This window comes from Scyliorhinus canicula, chromosome 7, assembly GCF_902713615.1.
Source record: "Scyliorhinus canicula chromosome 7, sScyCan1.1, whole genome shotgun sequence".
Classification (NCBI taxonomy): Eukaryota; Metazoa; Chordata; class Chondrichthyes; order Carcharhiniformes; family Scyliorhinidae; genus Scyliorhinus; species Scyliorhinus canicula.
In genome coordinates, this window is record NC_052152.1 from 106,114,585 (window position 1) to 106,134,766 (window position 20,182).

The window sequence follows — 20,182 nt, forward strand, 5'->3', positions numbered from 1 at the left end:
GGCAAGATTTAATAAAAATGAAAGGTTTTGGCAGAATTAAGAATATTGGATGCAAATTCAAAGAGAACGAAGTAAACCTCTGCAAGACTACAGGAATGACCAAGGGAGTGGAACTAATTAGGCAAGTTTTTTTTTTCCCAAAGTGATGGGCTAAACAGAAACGGATTCCTTCTGTGCTGCCTGATTCTATGATTCCAAGGGAAGAAAAAAAAAGAGAAGGTGGGTGCAACTACTTCACCTAAAGAAGAACCAAGAATTTGGAATGAGATATCTAGGAAGGTCATTGAAGCAGGCAACATGAGGCACACGTTTCTTGAGAAAGGAGGATTTTGGGGCGCAAAATATAAAATTGACCTGCAAGAATGTTGGGCCTAATGATTTGCCCGTATGCCTAAAACTCCTAGGCCTCATGAACCAAAATAACTATGGCACTGGACACTAACAATTTTGAGTTTAGCACTTCATCTCTTTACAGCTGTGATAACATTCACTGCACATCCAAAATATCTATTTAGCCTTTTAAAGAAGAAACACGGAGATTTGGTTCACATTATTTCCCATCAACATACTATTTCACTGTAGAGTTTGAGAGAATATTAAACATCTAATTTCTAAATGCAACACTGAACAAAGACCAATTATGGCAACAATTCTAATGTCTAATCAGTTTTTCCTATAAAAAAAGTTCCTTTTATCAAAATTATCAAGACAGCCATTTCAGCAGAATGCTACATCCGTGGATTTAGTTGTCCGAAAACAAATAATGACAATACACAAATTAGTATGAAACTTCCGACTCCAGTAACTCAACTTCCTATTAAAGCATTCAACTGCATTTTAAAACCTTTAACTTTACTTCTATGAAATGGTCTGGTAGTTATTCCAATGAGCCATTTCATTTTAATATTGATAGAGTCATAGTCATAGAGTTTTACAGCACAGAAAGAGATCCCTTTGGCCTTGCGTCCGCACCACCATCAAGGACCTAGCTATTCTAATCCCATTTTCCAGCACTTGCTTTGTATGTTATGGTATTTCAAGTACTCATCCAAATATTTTTTAAATGTTGTGAGGGTTCCCGCCTCTACCACCCTTTTAGGCAATGAGTATCAGATTCAAAGCACCCTCTGGGTGAAAAGGTTTTTCATCACATCGCCTCTAAACCTCCTTCCCATTACCGTAAATCTATGTCCCCTGGTTATTGACCCCTCCACCAAGGGGAAAGGTACCTTCCTGTCTACCTTAACCATGTTACTCATGATTTTATACACCTAAATCAGGTTCCCCTGCCTCAGCCTTCTCTGCTCTGGGCAAATCAACCCCAGCCTATCCAGTCTCTCTTGATAGCTGAAACAATCCAAGCCAGGCAAAATCCTGGTGAAATCTCCTCTGCGCGCACTCCAATGCAATGACTTCCTTTTTATAGTGTGGTGACCAGAACTGCACAGAGTAGTCCAGCTGGGGCCTAACCAGCATTTTACATAGCTCCAGCATAACCTCCCTGCTCTTACCTTTATTAACCAAGGCACTAAATGTAAAAATCCCGGACTTGGTGACGGCGGGTGGGAGGCAGCCGCGCAATGGCGGGCTCCCGTTCAGGAACGGCATTTTCGGGGCTTTAAGCCCAGTCCCAGGGTCCACGGAGGCGGCAAAAGCAGGGAGAAGGCACAGAGGAGGCACAGTGAAGGTTTAGTAAAGGAAAATGTCAAGGGTGAGCAAAACAAAAACAGCTGAAGGTCCGTCGGGGAGTGGAAAGGTCACCGCGGGGTCACCAAAGAAAACGGAGGCTGGAGCATCGGGGAGGACGCATTGCTTACGGCTGAAGAAATAACGAAGGTGTTGGCTGCGGAATTCGAAAGGCAGTTTACAAAATGCATGGAGACAATGAGGAAGGAGATGAGTGTGCTGGTGGAGGAGGCGATTTCCCCGGTGGCGAGCGCAGTGGCGGATGTGCGGGAGCAAGGGGAGGTGCTGAAGGAAGTGGAGGAGACATTATTGCAGCACAGTGATCAACTTTACTTCGATGGGGAAGGAGATGCGGAAGGTGATGGAGATTAACAAGGATCTGCGAGGAAAAATGGAAGACCTGGAAAACAGATCCAGGCGACAGAATTTGAGGATTGTGAGGCTGCCCGAAGGAGTTGAAGGGCAGAGGCCGACTGAGTATTTTGCCACGATGCTGGTGAACCTATTGGGGGAGGGGGAGGATCCCTCCCGATATGAACTGGATCGGGCTCATCAGTCGTGGAGGCCTGTACCAAAGGCGAGTGAGCCGCCAAGGGTAGTGACTCTGCTTCTGTAGGTAGTGTGAAGGAGAAGGTCCTGTGCTGAGCCAGAAGCGGGTGGTGCAGTGGGCTGGAGTTGGTATACCAGGACTTTACGGTGGAGCTGGCAAGGAGGCGGGCTGCTTTCAACCGGGTGAAGAGGGCATTGTACATTAGCAAGGTGCAGTGTGGCATTCGGAATCTGGCGACTAGGGGCTTTTCACAGTAACTTCATTGAAGCCTACTAGTGACAATAAGCGATTTTCATTTCATTTCATTGTATATCCAGCGAAGCTGAGGGTGACTTACAATCTCAAGGACTTTTATTTTGGAACGGCAGAAGCAGCGGAGGAGTTTGCGAAGGCAGGACTGTGGTAGAACTGAGAAATTGAGAAATGGCCATGTGTCGATGTAACCTCATGACTGTATTTTCTTCTTTTTTTGTTTCACTGCGTGCGGGTGTATGGGCTAAAGGAGCCAATGTTGTATATATTTGGACAAGGGAAGTGATGGGGCTTTCACTCGAAGTGAGGGCTCTTTGGGGTGTCGGTGGATATGCGGGGTTTGTGTGCTAAAAGGGGATTTCTGGGCTTTCCTAGGGCTAGGCAAGGGGGAAAGGGACCCGGGCGGGGGCCGCCACACTGGTTGCTTTAAACCGGCCAGTGAATGGGAGTGAGGTGGGGGGAGGGGCTGCGGCCATCAGAGCCTGGCAGAACAGGGTCAGAGTGGTCTAGCCGGGGTGGAAAGTTTGGGGGAACGAACCCAGGTTGGGGGTAGGAGTTTTACAAGAGGCAGTGGACGGGAGGAGTTGGTGGGGGGGGGGCGTTTACAACTCTTGGGTATCATGTACAGTACTCTTTCAGAGGTTGGATGGCGTCGTGGGTGTGTGGGGGTGTGTGGGGGGGAAAGAGTGGACTCTATGGTGACCATGGGCGGTCCTGGACTCCTTTCCTTTGTTTTTTGTTTCCACCATGGGAGGGTTTGTTTTATTGGATGCATATATTGACAGGTGGGCCGTTGTTTGGGGTGGTAGGAGGATGGGATCGTTGTTATTGTTAAGGGGATTGATTTTGTATTTGTTACCGTTTCGTGTCTGTGGGTGGGGTGTAAATTTTGAAGGAAAATGTGAAAATGGAGAATAAAAACATTTTTTTTATATATAAATGTAAAAATTCCAAAAGTCTTCTTAACCACCTTATCTACCTGCCCTGCTGACTTCAGACAACTGTGAACATGCACACCAAGGTGCCTTTGATCCTCTGAACTGCAGGGGCAGCACGGTAGCATGGTGGTTAGCATAAATGCTTCACAGCTCCAGGGTCCCAGGTTCGATTCCCGGCTGGGTCACTGTCTGTGCGGAGTCTGCACGTCCTCCCCGTGTGTGCGTGGGTTTCCTCCGGGTGCTCCGGTTTCCTCCCACAGTCCAAAGATGTGCGGGTTAGGTGGATTGGCCATGATAAATTGCCCGTAGTGTTCTAAAAAGTAAGGTTAAGGGGGGGTTGTTGGGTTACGGGTATAGGGTGGATACGTGGGTTTGAGTAGGGTGATCATTGCTCAGCAGAACATCGAGGGCCAAAGGGCCTGTTCTGTGCTGTACTGTTTTATGATTCCTAGGGTCTGACCATTCGTTGTATATTCCCTCGTCTTGTTAGTCGTCCCTAAATGCACTACCTAACACTTTTCATGGTTAAATGTCATTTGCCACTCTTCTGCCATTGTAACCAGCTCGTTTTATTATATTACATTTAAAGTAAAACTTGAATTTATATAGCAACTTTCTTAAATTTAGGACATTTTACAACTGAAGAAATGTAATGCAGGAAATGCAGCAGCCAATATGGTCCTAGTCACGCAATAATGATTTAAATAATAATAATCTTTCTTGTTCCAAGTAGGCTTACATGAACACTGCAATTAAGTTACTGTGAAAAGCCCCGAGTCACCAAACTCCAGCACCCGTCACAGAGGGAGAATTCAGAATGTCCAATTCACCTAACAGCAAGTCTTTCGGGACTTGTGGGAGGAAACCCGAGCACCCGGAGGAAACCCGAGCACCCGGAGGAAACCCACGCAGACACAGGGAGAACGTGCAGACTCCACAGACATGCAGACTCCCACCCAAGCCGGGAATTGAACCTGGGACCTTGGTGCTGTGAAGCAACAGTGCTAACTACTGTGCTACCACACCACACTATTTATGTTTATTTTAAAAAGGTGTTGGCTCTTTTCAACAAATGAAGCTGGTATTTTCCAGTTTTACTTTTATACAAGATTCTGGAATAATTCTAATATTGACACTTCAGGTTTCCCCTTAAGGGACTCGGTTTTATGGTTTAGCACAGTGGGCTAAACAGCAGGCTTGCAATGCAGAACAATGCAAGCAGCGCGGGTTCAATTCCCGTATCGTTCTCCCCGAACAGGAATGTGGCGACTAGGAGCTTTTCACATAACTTAATTGAAGCCTACTTGTGACAATATGCGATTGTTATTATTATTCTGTAGTCTTTCCTCTCAGCTCATTCCCTTTAAACTTGGAATCAGTCTCCTTGAATTGAATAAAGAGCATTACATCTGGACTGTCAATTCAGGTGCCTGTTTAAAAAAAAGGATCCCATGGCACTACTCACAGAACGAAAGGTTCTCCTGGATCCCAGTCAATATTCTTTTCGTAACCAAAGCAAAAACAACCTAGCATAATTGGTTCTTCTTCTCCTCATTTGTTGATCTCCGTGTAAACTGGCTCCCATATCTGTCTAAACTGCACTTCAGAAATAATGATAGAACATAGAACAGTACAGCACAGAACAGGCCCTTCGGCCCTCGATGTTGTGCCGAACAATGATCACCCTACTTAAACCCACGTAACCCGTATACCCATAGCCCAACAATCCCCCCATTAACCTTACACTATGGGCAATTTAGCATGGCCAATCCACCTAACCCGCACATCTTTGGACTGTGGGAGGAAACCGGAGCACCCGGAGGAAACCCACGCACACACGGGGAGGACGTGCAGACTCCACACAGACAGTGACCCAGCCGGGAATCGAACCTGGGACCCTGGAGCTGTGAAGCATTGATGCTAACCACCATGCTACCGTGAGGCCCCTAATATTGACACTTATTGTGAAGAGTTTTGAGACGTTCCAATAGTGTGATAGGGGCAGGAGTAGGTTACTCATGTTCAATTGTCTCATGGCTGACCTGTACCTCAACTCTAATCTCTGGGTATCCTTCGCCAATTAAAATCTATTTTCTCAATTTTGAATGCTGCAATTTAGCTAGGTGTAATGAGTGCCCCAGAGTTCTACTACCCTTTGTACAAATAAATACTTCCTAGTTTCACTCTAAAATGACAAGGCTCTAATAAGATTTGTATCCCCCACCAGAATTTTTTTTTCTATTTATGTAGTCAATTCAATATTTGAATTATCTTATCCAGTGCTTCCCAAACTCTCCCCCTAAGGAAACCTCAATTGCACTTGGGGGGGGGGGGGGGGGTATTCCTTTAATACACAAGGAAATGCAAGACAACATTATGCTGCCCGTCCTCAAGACTAGACATTTTAACACTTGGTATCGTTCCAGTGAATCCACACTGCTTCACTGTACATCACCAACAATCTGTCCTGGTCCACCCATGTTGAGCTACAACCAATAAAGCACAACAGCACCTATACTTCCTCAGGAAATTCAGCATGTCCACATCAACTCTTACCAACTTTTACAGATGCACCATAGAAAGTACCTATCTGGCTGCATCACAACCTGGTATGGCAACTGCTCAGCCCGAAACCATAAGAAACTACAGAGTGTTTTAAACACAGCCCAGTCACCATGCGAACCTGCCTCCCATCCATTGACTGTCTACACCTCCTCTGCCTTGGGAAAGCGGGCAGCATTATCAAAGACCCGTCCCACCCGGCACCCGGAATGACCCACCAGAGAAAAAAACGTCGTCTCATTTCAATCTTAAATGGGAGGGCACTTATTTTTAAACTGTCCCCAGTTTCTTCCACAAAGGAAAAACATCCTTCCCGCATCCACCCTGTCAAATCCCCTCAGGATTGTATGTGTTCCAATCAAATAATCATTTAAAAATCTAAACTCCAATGGATGCAGTCCCAGTTATCACGAGATAATGCCCTCTAGTCCCCCCCAAACCCAGGTTATCAGTCGAGTGTCCCTTCTCTCAACTGCTTCTAATGTATTTACATCCTTAAAAATAAACCAGGCTTCCCGTGACAGCATGTAGATGGAGGTCACATGTTAGGTGCTCCTGCTAGAGTCTCTGGATTTTGGACTTTTGCCCTGGTTGGTGTGGGAAGTCATAAGGAAGAAGACAGGAAATGTTGAAGCCCCATGTGGTGGAAAGAAGGGGCAAACAAAAGTCCACTGGCACGGAGGCTGCGAGTCCTGCAGGAAGATATAAATGACCTGGAAGAGGGTGTAGAAGGATAGGTTAGTAAATTTGCAGATGACACAAAGGTCAGTGGAGTTGTGGATAGTGCTGAAGGATGTTATAGGATACAGAGGGACATAGATAAGCTGCAGAGCTGGGCTGAGAGGTGGCAGATGGAGTTTAATGCGGAAAAATGTGAGGTGGTTCACTTTGGAAGGAGTAACAGGAATGCAGAGTACTGGGCTAATGGCAAGATTCTTGGTAGTGTAGATGAACAGAGAGATCTCGGCATCCAGGTACATAAATCCCTGAAAGTTGCCACCCAGGTTAATAGGGCTGTTAAGAAGGCATATGGTGTGCTAGCCTTTATAAGCAGGGGGATTGAGTTTCGGAACCACAAGGTCATGCTGCAGCTGTACATAACTCTGGTGCGGCCGCACCTGGAGTACTGCGTGCAGTTCTGGTCACCACATTATAGGAAGGATGTGGAAGCTTTGGAAAGGGTTCAGAGGAGATTTACTAGGATGTTGCCTGGTATGGAGGTAAGGTCTTACGAGGAAAGGCTCAGGGAATTGAGGTTGTTTTCGTTAGAGGAGAAGGCTGAGAGGTGACTTAATAGAGACATACAAGATAATCAGAGGGTTAGATAGGGTGGACAGTGAGAGTCTCTTTCCTCGGATGGTGATGACCAACATGAGGGGACATAGCTTTAAATTGAGGGGTGATAGATATAGGACAGATGTCAGAGGCAGTTTCTTTACTCAGAGAGTAGTAGGGGTGTGGAACGCCCTGCCTGCAACAGTAGTAGACTCGCCAACTTTAAGGGCATTTAAGTGGTCACTGGATAGACATATGGATGAAAATGGAATAGTGTAGGTCAGATAGGCTTCAGATGGTTTCACAGGTCGGCGCAACATCAAGGGCCGAAGGGCCCGTACTGCGCTGTAGTGTTCTATGTTCTAAAGATGACAGGGCCCATCGGGTGGGGCCACTCCTCTCACGGTGGAAACTCTGACCGAGGTGATGTCGGTGGATTTTGAAAGGCTGTTTGGCATGCATATGGAGGTGCTTCGGAGGGAGATGATGGCTTCAGGGGATTTTGAAAGGCTGTTTGGCATGCATATGGAGGTGCTTCGGAGGGAGATGATGGCTTCAATGGTGGAGGAGGCAATTGCCTGGTAAAGGCAGCAGTGATGATGACGTCAGTCGAGGTACGGGTGCAAGGAGAGAAGTTGAAGGGGGTGGAGAAGGCACTGTCGCTCAGAGCCAAGGTGGAGAACCTGGAGAACAGGTCGAGGCGGCAAAATTTGAGAATCGTGAGCCTGCCCGAGGTGGGTGGAGGACCCAAGGCCGACCAAGTACTTTGCAAAAATGTTTGCGGATTTGATGATGTAGGGGGGGAAATATCCTTCCTACTACAAGTTGGACAGAGCAAATTGGTCACTCAGGCCGAAGCCTAAAGCGAATGAGCCATCAAGGGCGGTCATAGTCTGCTTCTACAGCTACTACATGAAGGAGAAGGTTTTGTGCTGGGCGAAGCAAAGGAGAGATGTAAAGTAGGAAGGCATTGGTATACGAATATACCAAGATTTGACAGCTTTTGGACGGGTGAAGGTGGCATTGAATGGCAGCCGAGTGATATTTGGAGTGGTCTACCCTGCGAAGCTGAGAGTGACTCACAAATAGAGTAATTTTTATTTTGAGATGGTGGAGCCGTCCGTTACGGCTGAAAGTCTGGGATGGAGATGAAAGTTGGGATTTGTACTTGGTTGGTGGGGGCAGGGATTGTGTTTTTCTTATGGAGGATTTTCTATTTAATTGGAGTTTAGATTTTTGCCTCTTGACTCTTGAATTGGGGGGGGGGGGGGGGGGGGGGGGGGGTGTTTGTTTAGGTGTTCCGGGTTGTGGTTTTCTTTTTTCCTTTTGGGTGCAGCTCTGTATTGTTTCTTTGTTTAAGGCAGGTGGGTTTGGCAGTTGGGGCCGGGTTACTGAGGAGGGGGTGCTTGGCAGTGGTCACCGCACTAGCAACCGTAGGTTGGCTAGTGATTGCGAGCGTAGTGGGGGGGGGGGAAAACTCTCCGGTCAGAATGGTGATGTGGAACAGGAGAGAGATGGGGGGGGGGGGGCACGGCGGTGAAGCAAGTGAGTTTCCACGCACTTGAAGAGTTTAAAAGCCAATGTGGTGACACTGCAGGAGACCCATTTGAGGGTGAAGGATCAGGTGAGTCTCATGAAGGGTTGGGTGAGTCAGCTGTTTCATTCATGATTCCACATTGGATGGATGTGGTTTTGGAGGTGGTAGCCCGAGGCCATAGTGGAGAATGGATGTGGCATTACGGGCGGATCGGAGCTTCAGTGACAAGATAGGCAAAGTGATTGAGGAATTTGCGGGGTTTAATTGCACGGGGAGGTCTCACGATCAGGTAAACACTGAAGGCAGTGATAAGGGGGGAGGGGATCTTGTTTAAGGCTAAGGTGGATAGGGAGGAAAGGGAAGAACGTTAATGACTGATAGAAGACATTTTGGAGGTGGACGGAGGTACGCGGGGGACCTGGAACCGGGTCTCCTGGCAAAGAAGAAGTTGCAGGCGAGATTTGGCCTATTGTGCACGGGGAAAGCGGTGCGTCAGTCGAGAAGGGCGGGGGGGGGGGGGGGGGAAAGGAGAAGAGAAGAGAGAGGGGTTGTTTATGAGTACGAATATGTTACCCCCTACACCATGAACACATGCAATAATAACCCTTGGTGTGGCACCTTGTCAAATGCTTTCTGGAAGTCCAAGTACAGTACATTGACAGGCTCCCCTTTATCCACATTAATTCCTCAAAGAATTCTGATAAAGTTAAGACAAATATGATTTCCCTTTCAAAAACCATTTGACTCTGCCTGATTGCATTAAGATTTTCCAAGTGTCCTGCTGTAACCTCTTCGATTCCAGCATTTTTCTTATGACAGATGTTGAGCTAACTGGCATTTAGGTTCCAGTCACCTTCCTTTCTCAAATAGAGTCACATTTTTGAAAATTAAAAACTAATACATATACTACCTCAGTACACAGTTTAAGATGCCAGGATTAAGTTAATCAGGACCTGCGGTCAGTTGCAATAATTTTCTTTACCTTTTCCCTGATAATTGCAATGGTTTTTAGTACCTCCTTCCCTTTCATCTCCTGGTTCAAAAATATTTCTGGGATGTTCGTAGAATTTACAGTGCAGAAGGAGGCCATTCAGTCCATCGAGTCTGCACCGGCTCTTGGAAAGAGCACCCTACCCAAGCCCACACCTCCACCCTATCCCCATAACCCAGTAGCCCCACCCAACACCAAGGGCAATTTATCATGGCCAATCCACCTAACCTGCACATCTTTGGACTGAGAGGGGAAACTGGAGCACCAGGAGGAAACCCACGCAGACACGGGGAGAACGTGCGGAAACCCACGCAGACACGGGGAGAACGTGCAGACTCCACACAGACAGTGACCCAAGCCGGGAATCGAACCTGGGACCCTGGAGCTGTAAAGCAATTGTGCTAACCACTATGCATTTGTATCCTTGACAGAAGTCAGACGCAAAATATTGGTTCGTCTGTCATTCCGATTATTAATTCCCATGCTCACTCTACTTAACTCTTCCTTTTTCAATATATGTATAAACTCTTACTATTTGTGGCTCGCTTTCTCTCATTCTCTAATTTCTCCCCCCTTATTAATCTTTAAACCGTTCTGTGCTGTCAGTTATATTTCGTCCAATCTTCTAACCTGTCCCTCATCTTTGCAGAATTGTACGCTTTTTCCTTCCCATTTGATACCATCTTTAACTAGTCACAGATGGTGGTCGTGATCTTGAATGAGTTAGATTTCTGGAAAGAAGGATCAGAAGACAATGTTTCCAGCAGGCTGTAATTTAGATAGTAAAAATACGTAAATATAAAGATAAAAGCAATATGGTACAAATTGTTATTTTAGTTAGAACTGGCAAAAACTGTTACCTTTGAAACTGTTGCCATATGGTAGCTGTACCAGCTAAACATAACTATTGACATGTTGAACATCAACACATTACTCTTTGAAGTCTTGTTAGGACTGCATGAAATATTGCGCACATCTGAAAATAACAGCACCCCCAATCATGCTCACGGATAACCTGGCTTTGCTTTTGTTCATTATTATTTATTTGCAGAGAGCAAATTTTAAAAAATTCTGTTTACCAGCTCAACAAAATTCCCACGTTCTCCTAAATGTCTTATGAAATGGACAGATAGGAGGGCCTCTTTATGACAGGAAGTTTAATATTGGAAAGGCCGCATGTATTAGATTTGGCTCTTGCAAAAGAAAAAACCTTCCTGTCCACTCCTTTGGTGCTCGCTCAGGCTAACTAAGAGTTGACAAAGTCCTTATTCTATACATCACCAAAAAACGGATTACATCAACTTCCATCCTGCGCTTGTCCCCATTGTTGCTTAGACTCCATTTTTTTTTTTTTTTTTTTAATTATTGGCCTTCTGACAGAAACAATCTAAAATAGTACTACTCATATGCTGCTCTGCACTAAGTCCCAGTCACCTATCCTAAATTTTACAAATCGCTTCTATGCCCGAAACAAAACAAATACACATGTCCTCATTTTAAAACGTCTGCAAACTCATTTTAAAATGTCTGCAAACTCAGACAGTCGTTCATCTGTTCTGGTCATCTGGCACTGCCCTTTGGTGCATCTACCTATCTCTTTGACCAAGCTTCCATAGTCTGTCTTAAACCTCCCATTCTTGTTTTTTTTTCTCTGTGAAATGCCATTTGAGATTCTTCGACATCATAGTTGCAGCACAGATATAAGGTATTGATGATGAATATAAAAACATAATTTGTGAAGTGTACATGAGGGCACAGCAAGAAGAATCTGCTTACCAATAACACTGTCCCGTCACACATACCACAAATATCCATCCCTGTTACACTATAATACAGAGGCAGTACACTAAGACAGTGCTCTAGCACTTGGAAGCCATCCTCATAGGCATGATGCACGACAAGCATCTCAGGCAAATATATTCTAATTTTTTTTTAAAGTAAGACTGGTCCCACTATAGATCAGAGTCACATCCATCACTATGCTCATCATTGCCCAAGCACATTAATAAGTAGAACGTGAACTGAATTGTTTTCTCCAAGACTATAGCATAGTTGTTACATCCAAAGATCAACAGAATGTATCATTGGACTATTAGGAACAGGAGGAGGCCATTCAACCCCTTAAGCCTGCTGCCATTCAATCAAATCATGGCTAATCAGTAATTCTCTGATACACAGTAATAAATGCCAAATTTAAGCTAGTTTTCATAATCTAACCCTTTAAGCTTACAATATTAACAAAGAAGTTAAGACTTTTTAAGGGAAATTAAATAATGTTAATCCAGAATCACAGAAGATCATTGTTGCATGCAATGATTAAGTTACAACAAAACAGATTTGAACAATGGCACTCCACACCAAAGTTCTCCAAGTCAATTAGATTGCTGCTGCAGGAAGTGCCTAGCAAAATCCAGACACTTCCCGAAGACAAAGGAAAGAAAACTCAGAGCAAGAATAATCCCTGTGTCACAATCACCAAGCTTCCCATTGGCTAATCTAAAAATAGAGGTGATATGGGAACAGCTCATCACAAAGGCCGAAAAAACATGTAGCACGTTCACTAAAATAGAACTATAGCCAAAAGGAAATATTAAGATTATGCCCATATATGTCTAGTCAAAATCATTAGCCTGGCATTAATACCCCCTCGATTGCAACCCTTTGGCACTTAATATGGCTTGTATTTATTCAGGAATTAATTAATTGTTATTTTGAATTCACAAGTGGAACATTATGTTAAACCAAATACACCTCTTCCCAGTAGAGCCGGTTTCCACATGGCTGGGGGAGCTGGTGACGACACAGGGACTGGAGAAGGGGGGTAGTATGGCAGTTGGCGGGGCTATTTTGGAGGAGAAGGCACCGCTAGAAGGAATCAAGGCAAAGTGGGAGGAAGAGTTGGGAGAGGGCATGGAGGAGGGATCGGGAATCACCCATAGTCACCATTAACACATACAGTCCCTCTCCCCCAACCCCCCCCTAATGTTCGATGTAATCCAATTCTCGAAAGCGCATAATGTATAACGCTCATGAATTGTAGAACCCCTCCATCCTTCCCCTCAGTTCTAATTTGACCTTTTCAAGCGTCAAGGTTTCCAGCAGGTCCCCCCGCCACCGTGTGAGGTGCTCCAGAGGGTGAACGCCTCCACCTCATGTGCAAGGCAGCTGAAGGTGGTGTGGGGGGAGGGGGGGGGAAAAGAGAGACGGGACACCGCAAACCACGTTCATATGTTTTGGTCCTGTTCTAAACTGGAAGGAGGTATTTAGGGCAATCTCTAAAGTGATGCACGTGAAACTGGACCCAGGCCCTCAGGAGGCCATATTCGGGGTGTCGGACCAGCCGGGGTTGGCCTCGTTGATCGCCCGAAGGCAGATCCTGTTAGGGTGGAGATCAACCTCTGCACCCCGTGCCCTAGCATGGCGGGGGGACCTGCTGGAAACCTTGACGCTTGAAAAGGTCAAATTAGAACTGAGGGGAAGGATGGAGGGGTTCTACAATTCATGAGCGTTATACATTATGCGCTTTCGAGAATTGGATTACATCGAACATTAGGGGGGGGTTGGGGGAGAGGGACTGTATGTGTTAATGGTGACTATGGGTGATTCCCGATTCCTTTTGTTTATGTTAACATGCAGGCTGATGTCAGGGATTTGGAGAGAGGATGGGATCATTGTTATTGATATGGGGATTGACATTACATTAGTTACTGATTATTGTTTATTGTTGGTGTAAATTTGGGAGAAAATGTGAAAAAGGAGAATAAAAAATATATTTTTTTTAAAAACCAAATACACCTACCTTATGAGGTCAATGTTCTCCACTTTTCCAATCACTTGGAACAGATATTCTTGAATCATGCCCAAGGGAAACAATAAAGAGATGTTAAACACCTCCCTCTTGACAAGTGTTGAGGGTCTTCCTCTTGACTCGTATAGAGTGTAGGCTGTGGATGCTCACCCCTCCCTGAAGCCATGTTGAGCTATTCAGTCCTTTAAAAAAATATGAAAAGCAAGCTTTAATTTGTAAACCCTCATTAAAAGATAAATTTAAATACCCAATATGACTTTGCAGCATACTTACGGTGACATCACTTGACTGTTTTTCATCCTTTGAGTGACCGTATGAGTCATTGTTTCAACTCTCCACCAAGATTGAGGCGAATCTTCTGTCCAGTATTTGGTCAGGAACAACCTTGGTTTAATTTTGCCAGTCTCCTCCACTGCTCGTTTGAAAATATTCCTCGATTGACACCATAGTGATCATCACTCCATGTCCCTGGTGCTGAAAAGTACATCTAATCTTTTTTTGAGCATAAAGTTTCACTCTACAGAGATAACCTGCTCCTCTATATCTCAAACTCCCTGACAGCATAGAAGGGATAACAAAACACCTAAAGGAGTTGGGAGCCTTCTCAAGTTACAAAGTTCCACAGGTGTGGGAGGGACAGACCTGGGGGGACTGCCGTTTAAGCCAGCCCAGACCAAATTCCACTACCTGGGGACCCAAATACCCACGACTGGACACGGATCCACAAATGGAACCTGACCGGTCTGGTGGAGGAAGTAAAAAAAGTCCTGCAGAGGTGGTGCCCATCCCCATCTCGATGTGGGTGTCCTGTGCAATGCTTCAATCCAGAGCCCCCCACCCCAATCTCTATGCCTAGTTCCAGCCCATTTTTTCCTCATCTCGTCCAGGGGGGGGGGGGGGGGGGGGGGGGGGGGGGGGGGGGGGTCGTACCTCCTCCAACAATCACCTGCACAGATCGGCACAGTTTCCCTTGCCTAGGTCACCTGTGTCCAGCAGGTCTACTAACAAATGTCTTGGTATCTGGGGGTATTTTGTTGTTCCTTGCAGAGGAGGTTTTTGATCTGAATGTATCTCAGTTTGTTTCCTCTTGGTGACTTGAACCTCCCTGTGGTTCCCCCAGAGTCACTACTGTATCGTCCATGTACATGTCCCTAACCGTCAAATACCCCTCGTCCTGTCTCCACTTTTTAAAAGGTGGTGTCCATTATTGTGGGCATGAACCTGTGGTTGTTGCAGATGGGGGCTATGGTGGACATTTCGATTAGGCCGAAGTGTTGCCTGATTTGGTACCACGTTCGAAGCGTGGCTACGACCACTGGTCTCTTCGAGTATTTGGCCAGGGGGGAACGGGAGAGCGATTGTGGCTGCGGCCGGAGGTGGAGGGCAAATGCAAACTGTGGCAGGGAGGCTGGCCAACCACAGCCACATGTTCCGGGCAGGCCCCAGACTTGTTGGTTACTGGACAATCATCTTTGAAACATGTCCAGGGTTCAGGGAGTGAGGGTAGAGTGAGGAGTGGAGACGGACAAACCATAGGACAGAGGAAAAGGAAAGGGAGGTGGGGGGGACATGGACAGTCACTGGAGACTGGTCCGAGGGCAAGCTAAGGCCCAAACCAAACTGTAAACAGACACTTGTAAATATGTGCTTTGGCCATATTGGGGATTGTAAAATATGTATGTTGACACTGACTAGCCAGGGGGTCGTCACAGCCACAGTTGCAGTGAAGACACTGGCTTGCAAATGTACATGTTGGTTATCTGGTGCAGTTTTGTAATTTGTAATTTATGAATTGTTGGATATAAAATCTGAAAATTCAGTAAAAACATTTTTTTTTTAAAAAAAGGATTGCCACAGCTACCTAGTCGCAAGTCCCATTAGAATTACACAGATCTTAAACGAGACAAGATGAAATTCCCTGCCACCATGAAGATTAAATGTTGAGAGCACATTATGGGCGTAGTTCAGAACACAAGTAACATTTGCACCACACAAATGCCAGGCAATGACCATCTCCAATAAGAGAGAATGAAAACATTGCCCCTTGACATTCAATGGCATTACAATCACTGAATCTCCTCTACCATTGACCACAAACTGAACTGGACTAGCCATATAAATACTGTAGCTACAAGAGCAGACCAGAGGTTAGGAATCCTGTGGTGAGTAGCTCACCTCCTGACTCCCCAAATCCTGTCAACCACCTACATGGCACAAGTCGAGAGTACGATGAAATACTCTCCACTTGCCTGAATGAGTGCAGCTCCAACAAAGAAGCTGAACACCATCCAGGACATAGCAGCCTGCTTGATTGGCACCCCTTCCACAAACATTCACTCCCTCAACCACCGTTGTATACTTGTGTGTACCATCTACAACATGCACTGCAGGAACTCACTAAGGCTCCTTCGGCAGCACCTTTCAAACCCAAGACCACTACGATCTAAAAGGACAAGAGCAGCAGATACATAGGAACACCAGCACCTGGAAGCTCCTCTCCAAGTCAATCACCACCCCGAGTTGGAAATATCTCACCGGTCCTTCAATGTTGCGGTGTCAAAATCCTGTAACTGCCTCCCTCATAACAGTGGGTGTACCTACACCACATGGTCTGCAGCTGTTCAAGATGGCAGTGGGACCCAGTGTCTGCATAGTGGTTAGCATCAATGCTTCACAGCTCCAGGGTCCCAGGTTCGGTTCCCGGCTGGGTCACTGTCTGTGCGGAGTCTGCACGTCCTCCCCGTGTGTGCATGGGTTTCCTCCGGGTGCTCCGGTTTCCTCCCACAGTCCAAAGATGTGCGGGTTAGGTGGATTGGCTATGCTAAATTGCCCGTAGTGTTCTAATAAGTACGGTTAAGGGGAGGGGGGGTTGTTGGGTTATGGGTATAGGGTGGATACGTGAGTTTGAGTGGGGTGATCATTGCTCGGCACAACTTCGAGGGCCGAAGGGCCTGTTCTGTGCTGTACTGTTCTAAATTCTAAATAGGTGGATTGGCCACACCAAATTGCCCCTTAATTGGAAAAAATAATTGGGTACTCTAAATTTATAGAAAAAAAAAGATGGCAGCGGAACTGCAGCACCGAGGACTGGGTTTGAACCCCAGCTCTGGGTCACTGACCGTGTGGAGTTTGCACATTCTCCCTATGTCTGCGTGGGTTTCACCCCCCACAACCCAAAGATGTGCAGGTTAGGTGGGTTGGCCACACCAAATTACCCCTTAATTGGAAAAAAAATGTGGTAAATAATTGGGTACTCTAAACTTTTTTTTTTTAAATGGGTTGGGCAACAAATGCTCACCTAGCAAGCAAAGCCCACATCCCATAAAAGAACATAGTCTATCCTTAACAACCAACTAGAAGAGGATTAAATTATTACACAGCCCCACATCCATTTTTTAAGATTCCAATTTATAAACTGCAAGATTATCTCAAAATATGAACCTAATTTGGGCCAATCTTGGAGAAAAATATGTTTGTTTAACTTCCCATCTCAAATGGCAACAATACACTGAAAGAGGACAATGCAAGCCACAACGCTTCCCAAATTTAAAATTACACATTTATCTCTGGATGCAAACACAAAAAGGTAGAGTGTGTTTCCATTTCGTACTTTGGATAATACTACCTACTGATAATTCAGTCTATTTTGTGTTTAAAAGAGGGATGGAATGATGCAATGGCTTGTACGGTAAAATTGCAGGGATGTGGTAAATGTATTTTTCAGTTATCAGATCAGCTGAATGATTTAGAACAAGGCATAGTTCCTCTAACCGAAAAAATGCACGTTTGTCTCCGACCTAGAGAATACTTTTGGCCTTATAACATTTAGCAAGCACATATAATTAACACACTAAATCAAAAAGCCGAGTAGAATTGCCGCATCCACAATCCCACCCCACCCAGTCAAGTCCAGTGGACCAGGATCGACCTTCAAGGATTTCGATCCATTTTACGAACGGTCACGGTTTAGATTTCTTTGATATATATTTATTTATCCACCCCTTGCCAGTTCTCCACGGCAATCCAGTCAGTAGCCCTGACCAGCGACCAAACGCCTTTCCTGTTCGGCGGCTGTGGTCGCTTCATTCCTGGCTGGGCGCTTCTCACAGAGCGAATCCGACCCACTCACCTGGCAACAGCCGCCCAGTCACAATGGCGCTCCCCTCAACAGCAACTTCCTAGTTCCCGTGCAGGCCCCATGTGGATGACAGAAGAGGCGGGCACACTCCCCTCACCGGCACACTCCCCTGAGAAGACTAACATGTGACACACACATTTAGATATTGTTATCTGCAGGCGAGACCCGTTAGGCTAACACTACCAACGAAACAGCACAAAGAAGCATTTCCTGCTCTCTTGTTGAATATTTTCTTCCCCGTTTAATCGTACCCGGTCTCTCTGGGGTTGCTCACAGTGAGGCGGAGTATGCCGTTTAGTACGAGGGCTGTACTGAGCACTCTTGACATGCTAATTTGTCCGCTGTGCACGGCACGCTGGGAGTCAAATTCCAATAAACTGGGAGACTAAAAACAACAGGCAAAGATTATGTTATAACCTGCCTTCTTACCATTGGCTGGGGACTAATGACAATCCCACAATCCTATGGGAATATGAGCTTCCCCAATGAGGGGAATCATTAGCAGGGCCCTGCATAAATTGAGCTGGCCAGTATGGAACCAGCAGAGAGAGAGAAAAAAAAGAAGTGATAAGTGATAGCTGCAGCACTAGCAAATGGTTTTTAATAAATATCAGAGAATTATAAACACAATGTGTGCCCATTAGAGACAGGTAGAGGCAAGACTACAAGGGACAAGAAGGAAATGGCAAACGTGTCAAATAAGTAACAAACACAGAAATGGTGGGTATTCAGCAGGTCATACTGCCATTTTATAGCACAGAGGGAAGCTCTTTGACCCATCGAGTCCATGCCAGTTTTCCACAACAATCCAGTCAGTTGCCCTTGCTCAAACCCTGTGTGGTGAACCACATTCCACTGTTACTGCTGTGTGTGTATATATATATATATATATATTCACTGTTATTGTTTGTTCCATTGTTACTGTTGTTGTTGCTTCTGTTGGCTCCGCTGCTCGGGCTTTGTATATAGTTGGCTGATCTGTGGCCCTGCCCCCAGTGAGGGATCAGCAGCCCGCAGGCACACATCTCAGTGCATTAAAGCCACAATTTAGTTCTATAACTCGCTTTGTCTATTATTGAAGGTGTTGAGCCTTCTGCTGGACTCTTCCAGCTGGATTTGCCAAAATCCCTGTGATACATCCAATTTGGCGAAGAAGCGCGTGTGTGCCATCTCATTCTGGAGTTCCTCCCACTTCGGGATGGGGTAGTGTTCCCGCATGATATTCTTTTTGAGATCCTTGGGATCAAAGCAGGTGCACAGGTCCCCCGAAGGCTTCTTTATGCACACCATCGAGCTGACCCAGTCAGTCGGTTCGGTGACCTTGGATATGATGCCTTTTTGCTGAAGATCCTTGAGCAGTGCCTTCAGGAGATCTCTCAGGGACTCATCGTGGTGCGTGGACCACTGGCTTGGCATCAGGCCGTAGCAGAATCTTGTGTCGATAGGGCAGCGTGCCCATCCCGTCGAAAACATCTGGATACTGGGCGAGGATGTCGTCGATACCAGCCTGAAGATCCACATGAGAAGATGTCGTGGAGTAAACCCTTTGAATGAGGTTCCGCTGCTTGCAGGCGTGTGCTTGACAGTGACCCAGCGAGGAATTGAACCTGGGACCCTGGTGCTGTGAAGCTACAGTGCTAACCACTTGTGCTACCGTGCTTCTGTTGTAATCCAGGAGCTTGCAGGCAGCTGGGGGGCTTCTTCATCTCGGCGGGCCCCGATCGCGGGCCAGGCCACTGTGGGGGCACCCTTTTTCTTCCGCCGCCGCCACGGCCTCTACCATGGCGGCAGAAGAGACCCCCCCTCCACCGCGCATGCGCTGGTGGTGACGTCAGCGGCCGCTGACTCTCCGGCGCATGCACGGACTCATGCCAACCGGCAAAGGCCTTTCGGCCAGTCCTGACGCAGATCGGCCTGGCACCAAAGGCCGTCGGCGCCAGTCGGCGGAGCAGGAGCTACTCCGGCACGGGCCTAGCCCCTAAAGGTGCGGAGAATTCTGCACCTTTGGGGAGGCCCGACGCTGGAGTGGTTGGTGCCACTCTGCTACGCCGGGAACCCCCGCCCCGCCGGGTAGGGGAGAATTTCGCCCCGGTATCATGTTGTGTTATGTAATTTGGAATAACACAAGCTGCCACTTGATGCAGTTTTGAGTAAAAGATGCTCCAGACTTTGAAGTGAGTTCAATGTGTTTTATTGAACTATTAGCACAGTTCTCAATGAGTTCGACTCTCTGCTAATCTAAATGTAGTAACTCAGTCTAACTGAACCAGCCTTTCTCTAAGCCACGTGCTGGGGTGAATTTCATAGAATTTACAGTGCAGAAGGAGGCCATTCAGCCCATCGAGTCTGCACCGGCTCCTAGAAAGAGCACACTACCCAAGGTTAACACCTCCACCCTATCCCCATAACCCAGTAACCCCACCCAACACTAAGGGCAATTTTGGA

General features: G+C 46.3%; 1 protein-coding gene across 7 annotated transcripts in view; it reads right to left on the reverse strand.

Annotated features, from left to right (window-relative positions):
• Positions 1–18,166, reverse strand: part of trim13 (tripartite motif containing 13) — a 32,083-nt gene extending 13,917 nt beyond the window's left edge. For 2 of the 7 annotated variants that reach the window (XM_038802596.1, XM_038802599.1), the window contains exons 1-3: positions 17,729–18,166; positions 13,873–14,073; positions 13,591–13,781 (exon numbers count right to left, since the gene is read on the reverse strand). The gene's annotated coding sequence lies outside the window, so the exon portion shown is untranslated. Of the gene's footprint in view, positions 1–13,590; positions 13,782–13,872; positions 14,087–17,728 lie in introns of all 7 variants that reach the window. The other 5 variants (XM_038802602.1, XM_038802598.1, XM_038802597.1 and 2 more) reach the window with 4 other exon arrangements.
• Positions 18,167–20,182: the final 2,016 nt, after the last annotated feature.